Genomic DNA, 23,673 nt, shown 5'->3' on the forward strand with positions numbered 1-23,673 from the left:
GTAAACCGACTGTGGCCAATACGGCATCGTCGTAAAACGACCTCGTCATGTCTTGACTGACAACCCAAGTAGGTTTGACCGATTGATGGTTTTAATTCGCGAAGTAAGTGAGGAAAGCACTAAAAAGTCTTAAAAATGGCAAAGCGTCAAGCGTTGATAGAGTCCCTCCAGAATTTTACAAAATATCAGGAGATTTTCTGAGACCATAATTGTTGCTATTATTCAATAAAATCCTTGATACAGGTATTTTCCCGGATGCATGGAATATTGGAATGATAATGGCTTTATACAAATCAGGAAATGTCAGGCAACCAAACAATTACAGAGGTATATCTGTTTTGAATGTTATGGGAAAACTATTTGTATTTATTGTTGAAAAACGGCTTAGAATTTGCCTGGAAGTGAATGATATGTTATCTGAAGCTCAAGCAGGGTTTCGCTCTGACTATTCTACAGTTGACAATATCTTTATTCTAAAGTCACTTTGCTCCAAAAATTTATGTAAACCTAGAGGTAGTTTTTTATTGCGCCTTTGTTGATTTCCGCAAAGCTTTTGATTACGCTGATAAAACAAAAATGCTGTACCTATTGATCACTAAAGGATGTCTCGGAAAACTGTCAATAGTTCGTAAGAATATGTATTCCTCAGTCAAAACGTGTATTAAAACTGACTCAGGTATAACTCCTTGTTTTATTTCTTCCAGTTGTGTGCGTTTATCATCTTTTTTTATAAACGAAGTTGTTTCTGAAATTTACAAAGAATGTCATTATGGTGTGTTTGTGACACAAGACATTATAGATATTATACTATTGCTGTTCGCGGATGATGTTGCTCTGGTGTCCTACTGTGTGGTAGGCTTGCAGAAACAGCTTAATGTATTGCAGTCCTTTTGTATTAAGTGGGGTTTAGAAGTAAACCTTGAGAAAACCAATGATATTGTTTTTAGAAATGTGGGAATTGAATCGAAGCATGAAAATTAAATATATGGTGATAAACATTTAAAAATTGCAAGCTATTATAAGTATAGACATTGAAATTAGTTAAGCAACACCCGTATATTCTCAGACCGAGCAACTTTCATGAACTAGTGCATGAAATGTGTAAAGGATTTCCATACCAAATGAATTATTTTGTGAAGAAAAGGGTTGAAGAGAAACCTAGCCAAAATTACCATGAAATAATGTGCTTTTTCTTAGATGTTACATATTTGGAAAATGATTCCATTTCATCCAAAAAAGTACGAATGTCGCTTTTGTTGCACAGACTTAACTGTCAGTACCATGCACACTTCTGGTTCTTGGAATTGAAGAATAATGTCCAAATATTGACTTTCCATCAGTATCTTGTGTAACCTCCCTGAACCCAAGCAACTGCTTCAAGATGCCTCCCCATTCTTTGGATCAAACTCTGGATTTGATTCTGAGGAATGCTGTTCCATTCCTCATGCAAAGCAGCAGTCAATTCATTGCGTGTATGGATAGTTGGGTCTCTTTGTCGAACACGACGGCCTAAAATATCCCACAGATGCTCAATGGGACTGAAATCAGGACTCATGGCTGGCCATGGAATGGTCTCAACAGCATGCTGTTGCAAGAACTGAGTGACAGCACGTGCTCTGTGAGACCTGGCATTGTCATCCATGAAGATGGGTCTTGTGGCAAGAGGATGATGATCAAAATGGGAGACAACAGCTCTCTCAAGGATCGCCCGTTGATAATGAGGTCCATTAAGGTTACCACGAATGGTGATGAGGCCCATCTTGCAACCCAAGGAAATGCATCCCCATACCATGACTGACCCTCCCCCAAAGGGAACCGTCTCCTGGATATTGCGGGGAACCATGGCTGTGTTCCTTTGTCTCCGGACACGTGTACGACCATCCACCATATGCAAATAGAGACCCGTGAAGATTCCGGGATAGAATAGGTCTTCAGCAACCCATGCTTGCCGTAAAAGGTGACTATACTTGTCGTAAGAGGCGACTAACGGGATCGGTTGGTCAGGCTCGCTGACTTGGTTGATGCATATCATCGATCCCAATTGCGTGGATCGATGCTCATGATATTAATCACTGGATTGACGGGTCCAGACTCGATTATTTACAGACCGCCGTCAAATAGCTGGAATATTGCTGAGTGCGGCGTTAAACAACTAACCAACCAAATCAACACTAGTGGGCTCTTGATTTGTCTCAGTTCATTGGCAATATGTCGCGGAAAGGTGCTAAAATGATCTTCCATATATTCAGAATTCTCCGTTGAACTTAGCTTTAATGGTTTCAATAACAACTGAACAGATTGTTGTTTAACGCCGCACTCTGCAATATTCCAGCTATATGACGGCGGTCTGTAATTAATCGAGTCTGGACCAGACAATCCTGTGATTGATATCATGATCATCGCTCAACACAATTAGGATAAGATGACATGCATCAGCCAAGTCAGCGAGTCTGATCACCTGATTCCGTTAGTTTCCTCTTACGATAAGCATAGTCGCCTTTTACTGCAAACGTGCGTTGCTGAAAACCTATTCTACCGTCGATCTTCACAGGTGGTTTCTCTCTATCAATGTCCGTGATTGGTGGGCATTCTACCATGACATTGATGAATGCTTGATTCTGATTGGTTAAAAAGAGGTTTCCTTTTTGCTACGGAAACCCCTTTCAAATATAGTAAGCCTTTTCACAAAAAAAAACGTGCGTATGAATACATAGATAGCCTACGTATCCATTCACAGAAAATGACTGCCGATCTATCACCCCCATATGAACTGTAAAACATATCTATATTTCCTCTAATACACGCTGGGTCTCTAATACCAGACAGGTCTCTAATACACGCCGAGTCAAGGGCTCTCGCGAAATTAATAGACGGCGTATAGTGTCAAACAGAGGAAATACGGTAGTTTCATATCGGATGTTTGGGGCGTTCTGGGCCGCAACCCTGACTGCTTCGATGATGACATTAAAAGATTTAACGAAGGCATATCTTTTGCATACAAATGAAATGTTTATGAAACTGTTAGATCTACAGAAATGTTCTATGGTGACCAGAATCGGAACAATTTAAGCTATTTCCTCATTGAAACAACCGACAATGAAAGTAAAATATAACATTATAAAAATTGTTTGAAAAATACAACATTACATCAGCAGGGACAGTTAGTCAACGTGTTAATGTTGAACAGCATCACACTGTGCATCAGTACTGGGTTGTCTTCTGGTTTCCTCCGTTACTGTTAACAATTTCTTTGGCAGCCATAACTGAGAGTGCAGTGCAGATGGTACAGTGACAACCGGGACACGTTAGGACGGTTCTCATTTCAGGGTGGGGAGGTATAATTCAAAGATTCACACATTCAAAATAAGTGATAGAGTGATATCTAATAAAAAAAATTAGAAAATAATAATTGTTCATTTTTTAATTTTTTGGTAACTTTTTCTGAAACCCACGAACAACCGACAATGAAAGTGAAATATAACAGAATAAAATATGTTTGAAGACATTTTATTCAGGACAACATGTTGTTTACAAACCTTTTTCTGATCGATATCCATTACCAACTCCGTCAACCACCACCGTTGGAATTTGGCAGGAGGGGATTTGAAAGTGCATCAGAACACACTCCCTTTCGAAAGTCCACGAAAACAATGTCCCAACTGAAGTGACAGCTTATTAAACTTGATGAAATTCATTTCAGAACACGCACAGTTATGAAAATTATACACGACCTACTATTTCTGGACCACAAATGTCTACGTTCTGTCACTATTTGGCTTTGGATCCGTGAAATCTTGAAATTGACAGGTCACACCATGCAGATTCCTCGTTTCAAATATCCGGCTCGTCTGCAGCCTAAACAGTGGCTGTTCAGTCATACTCAGTTCCATTAGTAAGAATATGGATGTACCAGCAGGCTCGATCAATCCCAGTAAATCTACAAGTAAATGTTGAACCACATCATAGATCGAGGTTGTCATCTTGCTTCTTTTAACTAGATCAAGTTAATGTAAACACATGATTGTCAGCCATTGACAGCTGTGAGGTGTGAGTAACCGTGATTTAGGTCAAGTTCTGCCACATCCAAGTTCGGGGTGAAGAGGCATTTACTTTGATGTTATTCTTGTTTACTGTGGGTAATTGCTATCTAACTAATAACTCTTAGACATGTTAAATGTATATAGGAATGTTTATTCATAAAGTTTGCTGTAGAAATATATTCGTTAAGCATTTTAAAACCTTTTTCTATTACCCGTCACCCCTACAATGAAATGATGGCATGTTCGATTTCCAAGAAATGACCTCTCTCACAAATTTCCGAGAAACGACAGCCAAGTCCACAGTGTTCAACAGTGTGCAACAGTTTGATAGAAATTAAAACATCTTTCTTTGGATTAAGTTAGGAGTGTTATTTGTCAACTTCGTTTGAAAAACTATGTGTTTTGAACACTTATTATGAACTACTCACTACTTTGGTGATTTTTAATCTTGAACTTTAGTAATATTTGTTACTTATACAACTACCTGTGACCACTTTTCGGAATGTTCTAAGATCGCGGACCTGTGCACCTGTGTTATTGCGCGTTGCAAGAGAGTGCCGTTTTCAAAGCGTAGTTGCAGTCATGGTAGAATGGACATAAACTTACTGTGTTTTGAAATTTGATGTAGTCCCACTGTAGAATAGAAACCTCTTTATTATAATTTGTAACCTCGCGCTAAAGCGCTCGGTTCAAAATTATAAAAAAGAGGTATCTATTCTACAGTGGGACTACATCAAATTTCAAAACACAGTAGGTTTATCTCCTAAATGAGTGCGGCGTTAAACAAAAAACAAACAACCAAATATTGCCCACGTGTCTCTAAAATGAACTCTCACGATTTGCGGGGATGCTTTTCTTAATGCAAGTGATCAAATCTTGATATAGCAAGGCATCACATATACATATACAGAAGTTAACAAAACCAACAAACAAATTTTGTTACCAAGGGTGGTGATGGGGCTGAAGCCGAAGGACGAGTCCTGTAACACGGTTTGTTTGTTTGTTTGTTTGTCTGTTGTTTAACGCCGCACTGATCAATATTCCAGCTCTATGACAGCGGTCTGTCAATAAACGAGTCTGGACCAGACAATCCAGTGATTGACATCAAGTGCATCGATCTACGCAATTGGGATCGATGACATGCATCAACCATGTCAGCGAGATCCCGTTAGTCGCCTGGGTGAGTTCAGCTGAGTAGTTGAGGACAGCGATATGGTAACGAAGCCAGCAGGAGTTATCTCCCCTTACCGTGATGATATTTACTGAGTTTATTTAATTCAGTTTGATAACTGATAAAAAACCCAACCCCTTGACATTCATATTGTGTTCATAATCACCATCACGACAGTGCCTTGACAATCATTGCTTTCTTCTCCTCTGTCGCTGTCTGTTGATGTCGCTGCCCACTACAAGTGTCATGCTGAGAGTGAGGCGATGTGGGTTATACACCCCGAACATCGGCCACAGTGGCTGACTGGAGTCTACATTGTCTAACGTCGACATCACTTTATTCTCCTTCACATCAATGAAGACAATCTTCTTCCTGGCGTCATCATAGACGACACCGTAATGTAGTGTGTGTGATGCCCCTGCTGTGTTTGGGCGAGTGTCAGGCAGACACAGCACAGGCTTCCCCTCCTTCCGTATCTCACTGCATATCCCGCCGTGTTTAGTACAGTGGGCGAAGTTTATGCTGTAGGAGCTGGGACTTCTACCTATCCAAAGACTCACGTCCCTCTGCTCCTCCTTGCACACACCAACCTCCAGGATGAGCAAATTTTCTCTGAGTGTTTCATTCAGGCAGGCCCTAGATTTCATCTCCCAGTACTGGGGCCAGCCAGCCCGGGGGAGGGGGGCAGTGCTACATGTGCCAGTGTACTCCTTCAGTCTCCCCTTCACTGCAGGTCTGGTGTCTGACTTCCTGTTGACCAGGTCTCCTTCTGTGTTGATGTGGACTTTGTAAAGATTGGCTCTGTCTTTGTCATACTTCAGGTGTACACCTACAGAATATGAATGTAGTTTACATGTGAATAAACATGAGACAAAAATATAGTGACAGTTTCGGTCTATAATGATATTAACATGCTTGGAATTGATAGCTTAGTACGCTGTCCTGATATATAAATAGCGTAATATAATCACATTGCAGTTGTACGAAAATATAATCTAATGTGTATTACATTTGGATCTATGATTTGTGTTTACATGGGACTAACTGACAATACTTTGACCCGAATGTAAATGTAGTTTTTAATGGGTCTGGTATATGTTTGTTTGTTTGTTTGTTTGTTTGTTTGTTGTTTAACGCCTCACTCCGCAATATTACAGTTATATGACGGTGGTCTGTAAAACAATCGATTCAGGGCCAGACAATCCACTGATTGACATCATGAGCATCAATCCACGCAACTGCGATTCGATGACATGCATCAATCAAGTCAGCGAGCCTGACCACCCGATCCTGTCAGTCGCCTCTAACGACAAGCTTAGCCGGCTTTTACGGCAAGCATGGGTTGCTTAAGACCTATTCTTCCCCGAGATCTAGTGAATGGTTCGGAAGTTATTAAATGAATCAGCACGGTAGACACAAAACATTAACATTCAGTGATCAGACGTCAAATAAAATTGAAAAAAGTGCAGTTGAGATTTTGAATAACTAAAACACAGGGATAAACATTCAGAGGGTGAACAATCGCAATCACAGGCGTATACGAGTCAACGCGGTATAATGAGGGAGATGTAGATTGCATGTCAAACAATGATAAGATCACAGTGTCACGTGACCTGGTGTCGCAATGTCGGGGCTTGTATACCCACGTGGCTCGGCGGGTTGACGTAGGGAGATAGTAGACAGGCAGCATTATCAGTACAGGACACAAACCATAACACAATAAACAAGGGACATTCTGTTAATTATGAGGAAGATCACCTCTACACTAAAATGAAAACAATGTCTTCACTCCTCGCCATGGGGCACAATAGAATTTGGTTTGTTCATACAGTAGTAAATATTAAGTATAAAAAAGTCACATGGAGCCCTTAAGAAGAGACAGTCACTAAGGCCGCTACATGTCATCATAAAAATTTACAACATGCGTAATTAATACACACAAAAGGCCCCATCTCTAGAAAAAATAACTCGGTCTCAGGCTCGCTGGCTTGGTTGATGCATGTCATCGTATCTCAATTGTGTTGAACAATGCTCATGATGTCAATCAGTGAATTGTCTGATCTAGACTCGATTCTTTACAGACTGACGTCATATAGCTGGAATATTGTTGAGTGCGGCCTTAAGCAACAAATAAGCTAACTCCATTATTTTCTGAGAAAACATGTCTCCATTGCACACACTGTGCACCAAGTAAAATAACCGTGATCAAGGGCCATAAGTCTGTAAACAGAAAATTTTGGGGACCCATGTCGAACTCAGTCTTGTGAAGTATCCTTCAGAAAAGGCTGCAAACTTTCATTCGAGTGACTTCAGAAGTTCTGTGAAATCTTGTCCCCATTACACTAAGTATGCACTCAGTTGACAAAACACGGAGCACGGGCCATGACTCTCTAACAATATTAATGAGGAGTCAAATTTTCAAACTCAGTCTTGACATGTATCTCTAAGATATACTTGCAAATTTCATTCATGTAAGGTCTGTAGTTTCTGAGAAAATGTGTCCTAATTCACGCAGTATGCACAAAGTTGAAAAGCATAGAGCAAGGGCCATAACTCTGTAAAAAATGAATATATGACACCAATTTTCGAACCCATTTGAGGTCATGACCAGTAAAATAAGTGTGTAAATTTCATGTCTCTGACTTAAAAGGTTTTTGAGAAAATGTATCCCATTTGAGAAGCGGGCGGACGGGCGGAAGGACGGACGGACAGCCTCATTTCCAATATCCCCCACCCTACTTCGTGGCATGGGATAATAAACCTCTGTGACATCATACTATCCTCAATTTTCAGGAAAAACTGCATGTAGCAAGGTTTGTATTTGCTGGTGAGACCCCCTGTGTTTTCTATAAAATATATGATTAACAGGTTTAAAAAAAAATACATATCTTCCTCATGCCAGCTTTACCCCTTCTGAAAACATTGATCCTTATTTTGTATTCGAACCCTCAGATGACAAGACAATGTCCAACTCTGCTTGTATTTGTCAACAAATCAGCAACAACTTAAGTTTTCCAGAAAATTATAAGATGACATAAGATAAGACTTTATAATCCAAAGGGAAATTCATATTGAAGTTGATTAGCACTTATTGATATTACAATACATGTATATACATAAGAAAATAAGACACTGACTAATATAACCACGAGCAAAAACATGTAAAAAATTAAACACTATCAATGTGACGACAAGGAATGGTATTTTGAAGTATATGTATTTATATCACAGTAATAGTAAACTTTAATAAAAGGGAAAATGACAGGATAAGATTTGTGTACAGAGAACTGTTAAAAAGTATTAAACAGATAAACATTTAAAAGACTTATACGGGCTGGTGTGAATGATTTCCGGCGCTTGTTTGTTTCCAGTGGTATAATATTAAGCGGTCGCGAGAGAGGATTTGCAATAAGAAAACATGGAAAGAATGTAAATAAAAGCAACAAACCATTCCATAATCAGAAAAGCAGAGTCCATTGAACGATTTGAAGCAAGGTCTGAACTGAGGCACTTTTAAATCATTTGGGTGTGAGATTTGTCTACTCAAGTTTAAAACAAAATAGAAATAGACTAATATTATCCAACTTTAATGTTTCACGTGTCTCTAGTTATAAGGTGCCTGTTTCACATTTTCTTTAAGGGAAGATATATTTCTAAATACGGGTCAAAGGTGTTTGTGATGATGACAGCAATGCCAGTTCCTCAATGAAGTCTACTACGATGTATCCTTGGTAACTTGTAACTGTGCAGTGATTCAGTAGACTGAATGTGTGGGTATATATCCACTTAACGGATGATGTAAACTGAAGATCAACAGAAAGTTGACATTGAATTTGATGAACTGTTAAATGAAAGCAAAGACCAAAAGATGTTAATGCAATTGATTCTGTGTATTCAATTCACCTGTTGTCAATCATGCAAAATATCAAACGCATACAATCAGCTGAACACCAATGGCGGTCCGTGTGTATGACTGGGGGTACCAAAAGTCAGTTTTCACAAAGTTCGTGACATAGGCTGTGGCCAATAAGTGGACGGAAACATCAGCGGACATTAAGGTGGCATTGGGGCGACGTCATCAAAACCGCGTATGACCTCCCCTGGCGAGGATGGACGCCTCAATGTCTCATGGATGACTCAAACGTCTGATGACGATTCCAGGTTCTGTAAGGTATTTGGATGGTTGGTTCGTCTCCTCAGCTCTCTAACAAGATGATCCGACAAGTGCTCGATGGGAGAACGTGAGGTTAAAGGCAGTACGTGCACGGGGCGGTCGGGTAGCCTAGTGGTTAAAGCGTTCGCTCGTCACGCCGAAGACTCGGCTTCGATTCCCGACATGGGTACAATACAATAAAGCCCAGTTCTGGTGTCCCCGCCGTGATATTGCTGAAATATTGCTAAAAGTAGCGTAAAATCAAAGTCACTTTCTCACTCAGTACAGGCACGTTGACGTTGTTTAGAAAGTCCTGCCTGAACCTAGCGGTGTGGTGTCGGGCGTTGTCCTGTTGCAGCAACATCACCTCCCCCTCTCCCTTGGTTGTTGTTGTTGCTGCAGAAATGGCACCGCTACTCGCATCAGGACTTCGTCAAAGTACCGTTGTGCATTGAGGTTGCCATGGATAACAACGATTGGTGTCTTCTTGTCGTCACACATTCCGCCCCAAACTATGAGACCACGACCTCCAAGGGGATGGACATCTTGTATACAGCCAGGAGCCAGCCCTTCCCCCTACGACGATAGATACGGACCCGCCCGTCTGCATGGAATAGGTTGAACCTGGAATAGGTTGAACCGGTGAGCAAGACACATTGCCATTCGTGCAGCTGCAAACGTCGTACACGTCGGGACTGTAGTCTATCTTGGCGATGTTGTGGACCCAACACCATCCCACGGAGCAGTCTGTATGCCCTAATGTCAACAGCACGCAGTCGTCTTCTCATTGTGTAGCGGCTGACACGGTGGTCATACGCCGTTGCTGCCGGTTGCATGGATGCAAGGTTTGCAGATAAATATCTTCTAAGGGCGTGGTTACACGTGGTCTGCCACTCCGAGGCCTGTCGATGGTGTGGACAGTCCTGTTGTACCATGTGATCAGTTTTCTGATGGTCTGACGTGAGCAACCTTGTGTTCTGCCAATCTGACCTTGTTGAGTCCCCACTGTAACAATACCAATGGCCCTCTCTCTCTCTCTCGTGTGTTTGTGGTTCATGTGATTGTGTCTGACACTTTCGGTCGACTTTAATACAGGTACCATACAGCACCGAAAAACATGTTTACGTTGTTTTATTTTTTGTCGCAGCACGTGCATCGACGGCTGCATGGTCTTGGTTCTTTGGAAACGAGTGTGCTGCGTTTAGGGCAATTGCTACAAACATTTGACTGCATGCATGTTTTTGGTTATTCAACATTTTCTAATTTCAACTTTCTTTTGATCTTCAGTTTAGGTACTCACAATGCAGGACCATGCGTCTGTCTGCTACACCTGTCTTCAGCAGATGAACACAGCCTTCAGTTGGGAAACCTGCAAGACAGCAACAGCTAAGAGTTGTCCTTGTGTGTAGACTCAGGAGTACTTGGGTCACATACCGGGTCACATACTGGGTCACATACATCTTCCCGAGGCAAGAGAGTTAACTATAAGTCCAGTTTCCACCCTTGCCGAACTAGGTTGGAATTATGGAGTTATGAAATGGTTTGACTAACTATATATATGCATAGTCCCATCAAAATCGCGTAACGAAATCGACATCCGGTTCATAAACTGCCGTTCAGATTTCGGTCGATTGCAGGATTTGCAAAGCATGTGTACTGTCAACATGCCGTCAACAGAAATATTCCAAATCGTTTCATGATTTTAACCCAGACACTCACGTGAGTTGATACACTTCACAAAGTAAGACCCTTTTTATTACAAGAAAGATCTTGGTTATCGATCGTCCTCTTGATGTAAGTGATGTAAGTGATATGAGAGGTTAAATCCGATTGGTCAATAGCAAGCCAGGGACATAGTTATGCAAGGATGGAAACTGGACTTTTTACATTCAGTTAACGCTCTTGCCTCGGGAAGACGGGTCATATACTGCTGGGTCTGTTTATTTGGAGCGAAAACAATAGCTGGTACAGTAAGATAATTGTCTAAAATGTACGTCCTATAGGAAATAAGACCATTACCAGGAACAGACCACACACAGGAAGTGAAAACAGGACCAGTACCAGGAACAGACCACAAACAGATGTGAAAACAGGACTAGTACTAGGAACAGGAAGTGAAAACAGGACCAGTACGAGGAACAGACCACAGACAGGAAGTGAAAACAGGACCAGTATAAGGAACACACCACACACAGGAGGTGAAAACAGAACCAGTATCAGGAATAGACCTACAGACTGGGAGTGAAAATAGGACCAGTACCATGACAGACAACAAACAAGAAGTAAAAACAGAACCAGTACCAGGAACAGGCCACAACCAGGAAGTGAAAACAGGACCAGTACCAGGAACAGACCACAAACAGGAAGTGAAAACAGAACCAGTACCAGGAGCAGACCACAGACAGGAAGTGAAAACAGGACCAGTACCAGGAACAGGCCATAGAAAGGAAGTGAAAACAAGACCAGTACCAGGAACAGACCACAGACAGGAAGTGAAAACAGGACCAGTACCTGGAACGGACCACAGACAGGAAGTGAAAACAAGACCAGTACCAGGAACAGAATACAGACAGGAAGTGAAAACAGGACTAGTACCAGGAACGGATCACAAACAGGAAGTAAAAACAGGACCAGTACCAGGAACAGGCCACAAGCAGGAAGTGAATACAAAACCATTATCTGGAACAGAATACAGACAGAGTACATACCAATCAAGGACGTTTGTAGATGATTAATGGTTTTGAAGGCGACCTGGCAGCTTTGGTCTTTCTCAGCTAGCATCTGCAAATAAGAAAAGGGAATAGGAAGTAAATATATGCCAAATACGATTTTTTTATTCATAGTAAGGATACATGCAAATAGTTGTGTTAACGTTGCAAACGCCTTCAACTTGTGACAGAAACTTCAACAATATCAAGTCTGGACAAGACAAGCAATAGGGTAATAGCTGGTAGATGTCTTTACGGTTTGCACATGTATTTAAACCTATCCCATCTCTATCTGACAATTCTAAAGTATCAACAACTATACAATCTCACCATTCTCTTCTCAGTGAGTGTGACAAAATGATATACAAACCAATTTCATTTTGTTTGCTTCGGCATTCAACTTGTCTGTTAGCTGCTGAAGTTGTTCAGTTCTTTCATTGTCTGAAGCAATATTTGACGTCAGCTTTGCAAGCTCCTGAAATGTGAAATACACCTTTGGGTCGGAGTTGGAGGCTGTACATGAACTAGTATTAATCAAACAGTCACAATATACCTTTCAATTACAATCATATCATTATTGTGTGATCAAGATGTCCATCAGATTACTGGACCTGCAAAGTTCTTGCGGTACTGCTTTGATCAGGCGACTATGCTTGAACTAATAGACGACTATGCTTGTCGTAAGACGCGACTAACGGGATCGGGTGGTCACGCTCGCTGACTTGGTTGATGCATGTCATCGTATCCCAATTTCTGGGATCAATGCTCATGATGTCAATCACAGGATTGTCTGGTCCAGACTCAATTATTTACAGACCGCCGTCATGTAGCTGAAATATTTCTGAGTGCGGCGTTAAACAACAAACAAACAAAAACAAAACTTTGATCAGTTCAGTTGTTCTGATATTGACTTCTTAGATATTCAGGCAATATGAATCAAATATAAAACGGTTGATGACTGTATGCCTATGCCTACGTGGATCCCTTCATAATTAGACATACCATTTCGTGTTTCTGTTCCAGGTCCGCCAAATAGTCATCATCAGTTTGTGTTTGCTTATCTGTAATTGTAGAAGCAAAGTGTGAATACAGAGTGACAGAACAATGCGTCAATTAAAACACACCATGAAATACATGAAACACATTAATAAAGCACAATAACTCTTTTAAGATGCATACCCTCAGGTGTTCCCCCTTCTGAATCTTCTTTCAAGGTAGTGATGTTACCAAATCCAGACATATCTGATTTCAGTTTGGACAAGCCATTGGTGTTGAAGAGAGCTTCAGGTACATCATTTGTTTCAGGTGAAGGAGTTTCTAGGCAGGTCCGAGTCATCCCCTCAACAGTGGTCTCCAGCTGCAGCAGGACCGATTTTGAAGCATAGAGAAGACATTTTCGGATGTAACCTGAAATGTCGGTGCATCTTGCATGATGCTCTTCACATGAGGCTTCAAGAGCATGTAGAGTTGCCTTGGTTTCCCTCGTCTGACTTTCAAGATCAATCAGGAGTTCCTTCTCCCTCTGGTCAAGTTGTGATCTTAAAGACCGGAAAGTATGTTCTATTGTCTTCCTCAATGTGTCCTGTGTCCTGTTCGTTAACTGTGTATCTTGTCTTATACTCTGAAGGTGTGTTTGCTGACGAGTCAGTAACGCCGACAGATCTTTCCCGTGTTGTTCAATCCGCTGTGTAACTCCTTCAGCAGCTTCATCCAAGTAATCAACCTCGTGGTCCGCGTGCTCTCCTCTCCTACATTGGGAACAGATACACATGTTGCAGCTTTTGTCAAACAAATCAAGTGGATACCGTTCGTGAATATTGCAAATGGTTTCATTTTCAAGGTTTTGCGGGGTTATATCCCCAAAGTTGTGCACAGCATGATTTCTGGAAAGTTTGAAGCTGTTGTGCATGTTCTGGCAGTATTCACAGAGGAACTCTTCACACCCCCGACACCAACACACAGCCTGGTTCCCGTCATCTTCATGTGTACAGAGGAGCTCTGTGGGGCGATGTTTGACTGTCAGGTGGAATATTTCCTTCTGTCTGACTGCATCCTTCTGGAGACTTGTGTCTGTGAGGTTGACCTCCCTCTGACATGTAGAGCATGATATCACACCGCCAGTCGCAGATGTCACACACTTCTCACACACAGCGTGTAGACAGGGCAGTAAGTACGGGACTGGACTTTTCAGTGTAAACTCCTTATGACAGACGGAACACTTAGGGAAGGTGTCCATTCTGAAAGACACAAAACAATACTGAGATACATATGTCAATTGTATGTGTGTAAGATGCATAACCATGCGACGTTTGTGGTGTGAAGCATCCACTTGCGTGTCTCTGAATATGTAGTATTTTTATCGAATTGGCTAATAACATGTTTTTCTGAGACCATCTATGCCATACAAGGAACAATCTTGTAATCATGGGGCCACTTGCTGCGTTGATCCGGAAGACAAACATTTGGTTTCTGTTGAGCTATTCTTCCTCACTCTAGTAGACTTGTTTCTCGTCATTTATAGACAATTTTATTATTGATGAAAACACATGTTGCCTTAAAACATGTACTTTTTAATTAAATTTCTCCTATCACAATCAACCCAAATCATATGTTCATATCAATCCGATGTCACATATAATTAGAGGCAGGGGTGGCCGCGATTCGTTGTGCAAAGTTGCGTCCCTTGGGCACGCCAGAAACCTATGATTGTGGGTTCGAATCCCTGTTCGCCCCGATTTTGTTTGTCCGCACCATATCCGTGCTCGTGGGTTTCACCGAAGTGGTAAACGTCTGAGACCTGCATCACTTCGGGCTTTCCTCCCACATTAAGCTGACACGCCGTGATATAACTGGAATACTGTTAAAAGCGGCGTTAAACCCAACTCACTCACTCACACTATAACTTGAATACTGTTAAAAGCAGCGTTAAACCAAACTATCTCACTCACACATAATTAAGACCAGTTGAAATACATATCGTTTTTCAAAACGAATAGGAAGGGATTTTATTTTTCATTAGCTTACAAATATAAAACAAATATGAACCTGATTGATAAATGCTTTAATAAATTTGAATTGAGTGAACGATGAACATGCGTGGGTAAACAGTGCGAACATTTGAGTTTAGAAAGGTCCTCCATAACAGTGATTAGAAAATAAGGGTCACATACTGGTGGGGGCGGGTCAATACAAATAATCCCGTTTAGACGTCGTATCGACACTGGGATGGTGAGGTGGTCTTGTGGTTAAAGCGTTCGCTAATGACGTTGGGTTCATGACCCGGGTTCGATTTCCAACATGGATACACTATGTAAACTCCACTCATCTACACAATATGCTCGCAAGATGACAACGATAAATAGGACAAATGTTTTAATGTAAAACACAACCAATTTGATCTGTGTCGAGTGTGACATTAAACCCACATAATGATCATGCGTCCATAGAACAATGTGTGTATACTAACAGGTGTTCTGAAACGGTTACCCCTTGGGGTGTGCCTGATTTAACAAGTACATTAATATCACACTACAAATATCCACAAAATAAAACAACTAAAATCCAAATACATCAAACATCGCACTATTTTTGGCAGCATATTTTACATAATGTGATCTACTGCTTAATAAACACCTATTCACCTTCAGAAACCCATTAATGCACACAAGCCCACGTGGTGCGCACAGATCCAGAAACATTCCCCATACATGTACATTCAGATACAACATACAACCAATAATCCAGGTGTTGTGCAATGGTTGCTCGGCGATTTAACAACTACATTAAAATTACACTACAAATATCCACAAAATCAAACAACCGAAATCCAAATACATCAAACATCGCACTATTTTACGCAGCATATGTTACATACTAGTATTCTTGATCTACTGCACCGCCGTCATATAGCTGGAATACTGCCGTGTGAGGCGTTAAGCAACACGCAAAACAGAAAAACACAAAAACAAACAAACAAACTTGTTGGTGTGGTGTGAGCAAGTACATGTCTGCACATACTCTACCTCTGTTACACACGGCGACACGACCGAGGGTTTTCTATACACTACTCACAGTAAAGGCGTTTAATGGCTTGTATGAATGAAGCCCGATCTCGTTGTAAAACGAAAGGAGGTATGTGTGTCAGTCAGCTAACACTAATATCGTGTCTATACCTTGTAGAATAAAGGTACAGGTACAACCTTCAGCATCCTGGTAGTATCTTGACATATACATGTAAGTTTGGAGCTGAATATTGAACAGTTTTCTGTGTGTAGAGGGACAGTGAGAGAGACGAGAGACAACACACCCACCTGGACTGTAGACTTCCTTCACTGTTGACACGCAGGTCACTTCCGGGCGATGACGCGGAGAAAATCTCAAGCGTGTTAGAACTGATATAAATATTTATGTTCTCAATAATAATGGAAGTGGCCATTTCTTAAACTTATTTGGAAGTTTGGAAGGTTTGGAAATTGTGAAATCAATATAGAATATTAAACGTGTAATACCAATTCTGTTAAACGAGTGAATAGTTATAATATCTGACCTATTCACGAGTTTCCTAAAATTGGTCTCACCCGGGAGCGAGTTTGGTATTTTATGTATTACTTGCCGCTGATATCTTTTTCTTTTTTTTGTAAAAAGAAATCATGGTTGTGAATGGGCAGACATCTTCGTGTTCCAGATTATATAGTTTGTGTTTGTTGTTTAACGCTGCACCCAGCAATATTCCAGCTATATGACTGCGGGCTGTAAATAATCGTGTCTGGACCAGACAACTCGCCCATTGACATCATGAGCATCGATCCACGCAATAGACATGCATCAACCAAGTCAGCGAGCCTGACCACCCGATCCCGTTAGTGGCCTCTTACGGCAAGCATGGGTTGCTGAAGACCTATTCTACCCCGGATCTTCACGAGTCCAAAACTATTGCTTAAAGCTGCATCAGTAGTATTGCATCTATTCGCGGCTACACCGTCTGTTAACGTTATAGAAACAAGCACAGCCAAGTGAGTTTCTCGATGAATAATATTATACACGGCTACCATATTCATTGAAGCCAAATTCTCGCAAACCAATTAGTAGCATTATACAACATAATCGCTAGTTTTGGCCATTATAAAATTAAGTAATAGGTTTCACTCCCGCCTGACGACAAAACATTGCGGCTTACATTATTTTATTGCCTTCAAGTTCATAGAATTAGAAACACATGTATGTGTGTTCCTACTTTTACTTGATGAAATATTCCACACACGTCACGGCTTTTAGCCCTACTGAACATGCATGAAGTATGTGAATCGCACCCTTCGACCGTAATTGTACACAGATGCCTTAAATAATTATTTTAGAAAAAAATAGAATGTAAACAATAAAATGCTTCCCACAGAAATCAATCAAATCATACATTTTGTCTTATTCTCATGATCGCAGTGGCGCATTAATACCTAACACCACGACCATGAGTGACGTCATCCGATGTACTGCTTACTACTCATTAATAAGGTGACCCTACACAAAAAGGTTTCAGCTATATCGGATTATCAAGGCGATGATGAAAATGCAAACTAGATAAGATCACAAAACATGCTGGATGCAATATTATGCAATATACTGTTTTGTTGTCGTTTTGCTCTAACTCAAAGGGACCTGACAAGTGTTGTGATACAACAGCGCAGTTTTATCTTACCGCAGAGATAAAACTTTGAATAAATTCCAAATTCAACTCATCTGCTGAGAAAAAGAGCACGGTTTTCATAGTACCCAAATCACAAATTGAAGCAAATGGTAGACGTACTGACCTCTCGGGTTGAGTCTCGGACCCCTTATCCACCGTCTACCGGTCAACTACACCATGTGAAATGGTGTGGTGTTGGGTCGGGTGGGGTGAAGTGAAGTGGTCTGGGGTGGGTTTGGGTGAAATGGTGTGGTGTGGGGTGGGGAAGGGTTTGGATTGGGTGGAGTGAAATGGTGTGATGTGGTGTGGTGTGGGTTGGTGTGGTGTGGGGTGGGGTGGGGTGTGATGGGGTGGTGTGCGGTTGGGTGGAGTGAAGTGGTGTGGTATGGTAAGGTGTGGTTTGGTGTGATGTGGTGTGGGGTGGTGTGGGGTGGAGTGAAGTGGTATGGTATGGTATGGTATGGTATGGTATGGTGTGGTGTGGTTTGGTGTGGTGTGGTGTGGTGTGGTGTCGTGTGGTGTGGGTTGGTGTGGTGGGGTGTGGGGTGGAGTGAAGTGGTGTGATATGGTAAGGTGTGGTTTGGTGTAATGTGGTGTGGGGTGGTGTGGGGTGGAGTGAAGTGGTATGGTATGGTATGGTGTGGTTTGGCTTGGCTTGTTGTGGTGTGGGGTGGAGTGAAGTGGTGTTGGGTTGGTTGAAATGGTGTGGTGTGGGGTGGTGCTATGTGGGGTGAAGTGAAATGGTGTGGTGTGATGTGGTGTGGGGTGGAGTAGTTTCGGATGAAGTGAAATGGGGTGGTGTGGTGTGGCGTGGTGTGGTGCGGAGTGGAGTGGAGTGAAATGGTGTGGTGTGATGTGGTGTTGGGTGGAGTGGGTGGGATGGAGTGAAATGGTGTGGTGTGGTGTCGGTTGGTATGGTATGGGGTGGGATGGAATGAAATGGTGTGGATTGGGGTGGGTTGGGGTGGTGTGGTGTGGTGTGCGGTGTGGGGTGGGTTGGGGTGTGGTGTGGTGTGGTGTGGTGTGGTGTGGTGTGGTGTGGTGTGGTGTGGTGTGGTGTGGTGTGGGGTTGAGTGGTGTGGTGTGGTGTGGTGTGGTTTGGGGTGGTGTGGTGTTGGGTGGGGTTGGGTGGGGCGAGGCGGGGTGGAGTGAAATGGTTTGGTGTCGTTTGGTGTTATGTGGGGTGAAGTGAAATGGTGTGGTGTGATGTGGTGTGGTGTGGTGTGGAGTGGAGTGAAATGGTGTGGTGTGATGTGGTGTGGGGTGGAGTGGATGGGATGGAGTGGATGGGATGGAGTGAAATGGGGTTGTGTGGTGTGGAGTGGAGTGAAATGGTGTGGTGTGATGTGGTGTGGGGTGGAGTGGATGGGATGGAGTGAAATGGGGTGGTGTGGTGTGGTGTCGGTTGGTATGGTATGGGTTGGGATGGAATGAAATGGTGTGGAGTGGGGTGGGTTGGGGTGGTGTGGTGTGGTGTGGTGCGATGTTGGGTGGGTTGGTGTGGTGTGGTGTGTGGTGTGTGGTGTGGTGTGGTGTGGTGTGTTGTGGGGTTGAGTGGTGTGGTGTGGTGTGGTGTTGGGTGGGGTTGGGTGGGGTGGGGCGGGGTGGAGTGAAATGGTTTGGTTTCGTTTGGTGTTATGTGGGGTGAAGTAAAATGGTGTGGTGTGATGTGGTGTGGGGTGGAGTGGTTTTGGATGAAGTGAAATGGGGTGGAGTGGTGTGGTGTGGAGTGGAGTGAAATGGTGTGGTTTGATGTGGTGTGGGGTGGAGTGGGTGGGATGGAGTGAAATGGTGCAGTGTGGTGTGGTGTGGGGTTGGGTGGGGTGGGTAGGGATGGTGTGGTGTTGTGTGGTGTGGTGTGGTGTGGTGTGGTGTGGTGTGGTGTGGTGTGGTGTGGTGTGGTATGTGAAAGTGTGGTCTGGTTTTGGGTCGTGTGGTGTGGTGTGGGGTGGAGTCGGGGTGGGTGGAGTGAAATGGTGTGGTGTGGTGTGGTGTGGCGTGGTGTGGTGTGGTGTGGTGTGGTGTCGAGTGAAATGGTTTGGTGTGGTGTTGTGTGGGGTGGGTTTGGGTGGGGTGGGCTGGAGTGAAATGGTGTGGTGTTGTGTGGGTTAGGAGGAGTGAAATGGGGTGGGGTTGGGTGGAGTGAATGGTGTGGTGTGGGGTGTGGTAGGAGGAGTGAAATGAGGTGGTGTGGTGTTGGGTGTATGGAGTGATATTGGTTGGGGTGGGCTGGAGTGAAAAGGTTTTGTGTGGGGTGGGGTAGCAGGAGTGAAATGGTTGGTGTTGATTGGTGTGGGGTGTGTTGGGGTGACGTGTATTGAAATGGGATGTTCTGAGATTTGGCAGGGTGGGGTAGGGTGGCGTAGGGTCGAATAGAGCGGGGTGGGATTGGGTAGGGTGGGATGGAATGGGTTGGGGTGAAGTGGAGTTAAACAACAAGAAAAAACCCGAAACAAACAAACTTGTTGGTGTAGTGTGAGGAAGTACATGTCTGCACAAACTCTAGCTCTATTATACACGCCGACACGATAATTTCTACACACTATTGACAGTTAATGTGTTTCATGAATTGTATGAATGAAGCCCGACCTTGTTATAAAACGAAAGTAGGAATGTGTGGCAGTCAGCTAACACTAATATCATGTCCATAGCTTGTAGAATATAGGGACAGATACAACTTTTAGCACCCTGGTAGTATCTTAACATAGACATGTAAGTTTGGACCTGAATATCAAACAGTTTCCGGTGTGTAGAGGGACACAGAGAGAGAGAGAGAGAGAGAGACGAGAGACAACACACTCACCTGGACTGTCGACTTCCTTCACTGTTGACACGCAGGTCACTTTCGGGCAATGACGCGGGAAAAAATTCAAGCATGTTAGAACTGGTATAAATATCTACGTCCACAATACAAATGACAGTGTCCATTTCTTTTATTTGTGATTACTGTGTATGTATTACCATGGGGAAAATGTGCAAAGTTTACAAATGTTTTATCACGTTACATTCCACATATTAAGGTTTGGAAATTGTGACATAAATATAGAATACTAAACGAGCTCCCCTGTAATACCAACTATTTCAAACGAGTGAATAGTTATCATATCTGACCTATTCACGAGTTTCACCAAATTGGTCTCACACGGGAGCGAGTTTAGAATTTTATTGATTACTTGTCGCTTATACCTTTTTAAAAAAAAATCACGGTCATTTGTGAATACAGACATCTTCGCATTCCAAATTATATTGTTTGTTTGTTGTTTAACGCCGCTCCCAGCAATATTCCTACTTTATGACCGTGGTCTGTAAATAATCGAGTCTGGACCAGACAATTCGGCGGTTAACATCATGAGCATCGATCCACGCATTTGAATTACAATGACATGCATCAACCAAGACAGCGAGCCTGACCACCCGATCCCGTTAGTCGCTTCTTAGGGCAAGCATTGGTTGCTGAAGACCTATTCTATCCCGGATCTTCACGAGTCCAAAACTATTCCAATCAGCAGTATTGCAGCTTAGCGCTACACCGTGTGTTATAGACATAAGCACAGCCCCGTGAGTTTCTCAATGAATAATATTATACACGGCTAGCATATTCATTGAAGCCAAATTCTCGCAAACCAATTAGTAGCATTTGTCTAAAATGAGCTTGTCCGATGTTTTACACCACATCATATTCGCTACTTAAGGCAACATCAAATTAAGTAAAACATTTTCATCGAGGACAAAACATCACACCATACATTATTTTGTTACCCTACTGAACACACAGATGCCATCAATAGTTATTTTAGAAAAAAAGAATGTAAACAATAAAATGCTTCCCGCAAAATTCAATCAAACTCTAACTAATAATTTATAGCGGCCTTGACATCCACATGCCAGTCATGCTAATACTGGAAATGTACCCAAATTCACAGCTTTAAGCTTGTGAGTGAATGAGATGGATATAACGTCGCTTTTAACAGTATTCCAGTTATATCATGGCATGTCAGCTTAATGTTGGAGGAAAGGCCAAAGTGATGCAGGTCTTAGACGTTTGCCACTTCGATGAAACACACGAGCACGGGTATGGTGATGACAAACCTCGAAACTGGGCGAACTGAGATTCGAACCCTCAATCATAGGTTTCTGGCGTGCCAAAGTGACACAACTCTGCACAGAGAATCGCGGCGCCTTCGACGACACGGCCACCTGTGTCCCCACTTGAAGCATGTGCATGACTCTGAGAAAGAAAGTGAGTTTGGCATTGTGTGTTTGAGAAACGTGGCAACGTTCGTTTTGGGCGTAAATGTGTATGTCATTTGAAGCATTTTGCAGTGACCAAATCTCTTGAAATCTTTTGGAAACATTGAAAGTGTTGGCTATCCAACTATGTTAAAAGAACCACAATGGTGTGGCGCATGCGCGTACAGTATCAGGCTAACAGGAGCCTCTGACATCAATTTGTACACTTTCAAACGGTTGTATTTCCCTAACGACCCCTTATAGGTGTGTCGGCTTTTGTATTAAAAGTCTTAGAATTCGGAGAGCTTTCCGACGAGCCATCATTCATTAAACTCGCATGATATTTGAAACCTGTTTCTTATACACTGGCGTAACTACATATATGCAAAACAACAATTGCCTACCGGTACACAAATTGATTTTACTTGCCTTTCCCCGCTATTCATTGGTCAGCCCGATAGAGTAACCGCCCTTTATCAAAGGGAAGCTACTCTAACCCTAGTTTGTGAGACGTCACGGTCACAGTCAGACGTTGTTGACAGTCGGCATGTCCTGTCATAACATTACGAAGTGCAGTCAGTTGTACATACGGCGACAAAACGAAACAAGGTAACAATTCGACCATATTTCGGCCACATTCTCCTGCTTAATTTGTGGAAAGGTTCCAAGACGCAGACGTCTACAAGCGCAGATAAGGAAACTGATCCCGCTTGGCTAGTTCCCTGGCAAAATCTCCAAAGTAGTCAAAACTTGTAAAATGCCCTAACCATGTCACAGTTAGACACTTATTTTCAGTATATTAGACTATTCTTTTGATAATGATAGCAATTATCCAAGTAATTTCTCCAGATTCTCGATGGTATATTCTGACTCGATCACCGAATGACAAGGAGCGAAGTTATGTTTGTTTATAAACACTGAAAGTAGTCCCCACATGACCTTTGATATTTGCATTTCTCTTGCGTACATATATCTGTTAATTTTATAATACTGTATGTGCAACAATTTATAATCCTTGTCCTATAGAGATTACCACACGAGTGTCTGTCAGATTCCATTTGTCTTTCAACGAGTTATTTCAAAACGTATCTAACGCGCGAAAGCAAGTTAGATATGCTTTGAAACAATGGCTTGTCAGATAAATGGTATCTGACAGACACGAGTGCAGTTATCTGTTTCTTTCACACCCTAAAATCGCACCTTTTGAGCGTCGAATCGATACATTTTTGTGTAATTCTCATGATCGCAGTAGTGCATTAATACATAACACAACAGTCATGAGTGACGTCATCCGATGTACTGCATAAATAAGGTGATCCTACACCAAAAGGTTTCCTCTATATCTGTGGACTATCAAGGCGATGATGAAAATGCAAACTAGATAAGATCAAAGAACAGGCTGGATGCAATATCATGCAATAGACTGTTATATTGTCGTTTTGCTCTAACTCAAAGGGACCTGACAATTGTTGTGACTGCAATGTCAAGCAACTAAAATCCGATACAACAGCGCAGTTTTATCTTACCGTTTATGCAGAAATAAAACTTTGAATAAAATTGGAGTAAAATGGTTTGAAGTGGGGTCGGGGTAGGAGGACGGAAATGGGGTGGTGTGGAATGGTGTGGTGTGGGGTGGGGTGAGGTGTAGTGAAATGGGGTAATGTGGGATGGGTTGGGGTGGGGTATGGTTC

General features: G+C 42.3%; 1 pseudogene; it reads right to left on the minus strand.

Annotated features, from left to right (window-relative positions):
- Positions 1–5,170: 5,170 nt before the first annotated feature.
- Positions 5,171–20,585, minus strand: LOC139447400 (transcription intermediary factor 1-alpha-like; annotated as a pseudogene).
- Between the last annotated feature and the right edge of the window lie 3,088 nt (positions 20,586–23,673).

This window comes from Haliotis cracherodii, unplaced genomic scaffold (genome assembly GCF_022045235.1).
Source record: "Haliotis cracherodii isolate W230 unplaced genomic scaffold, xgHalCrac1.p SCAF_7, whole genome shotgun sequence".
Lineage (NCBI taxonomy): Eukaryota > Metazoa > Mollusca > Gastropoda > Lepetellida > Haliotidae > Haliotis > Haliotis cracherodii.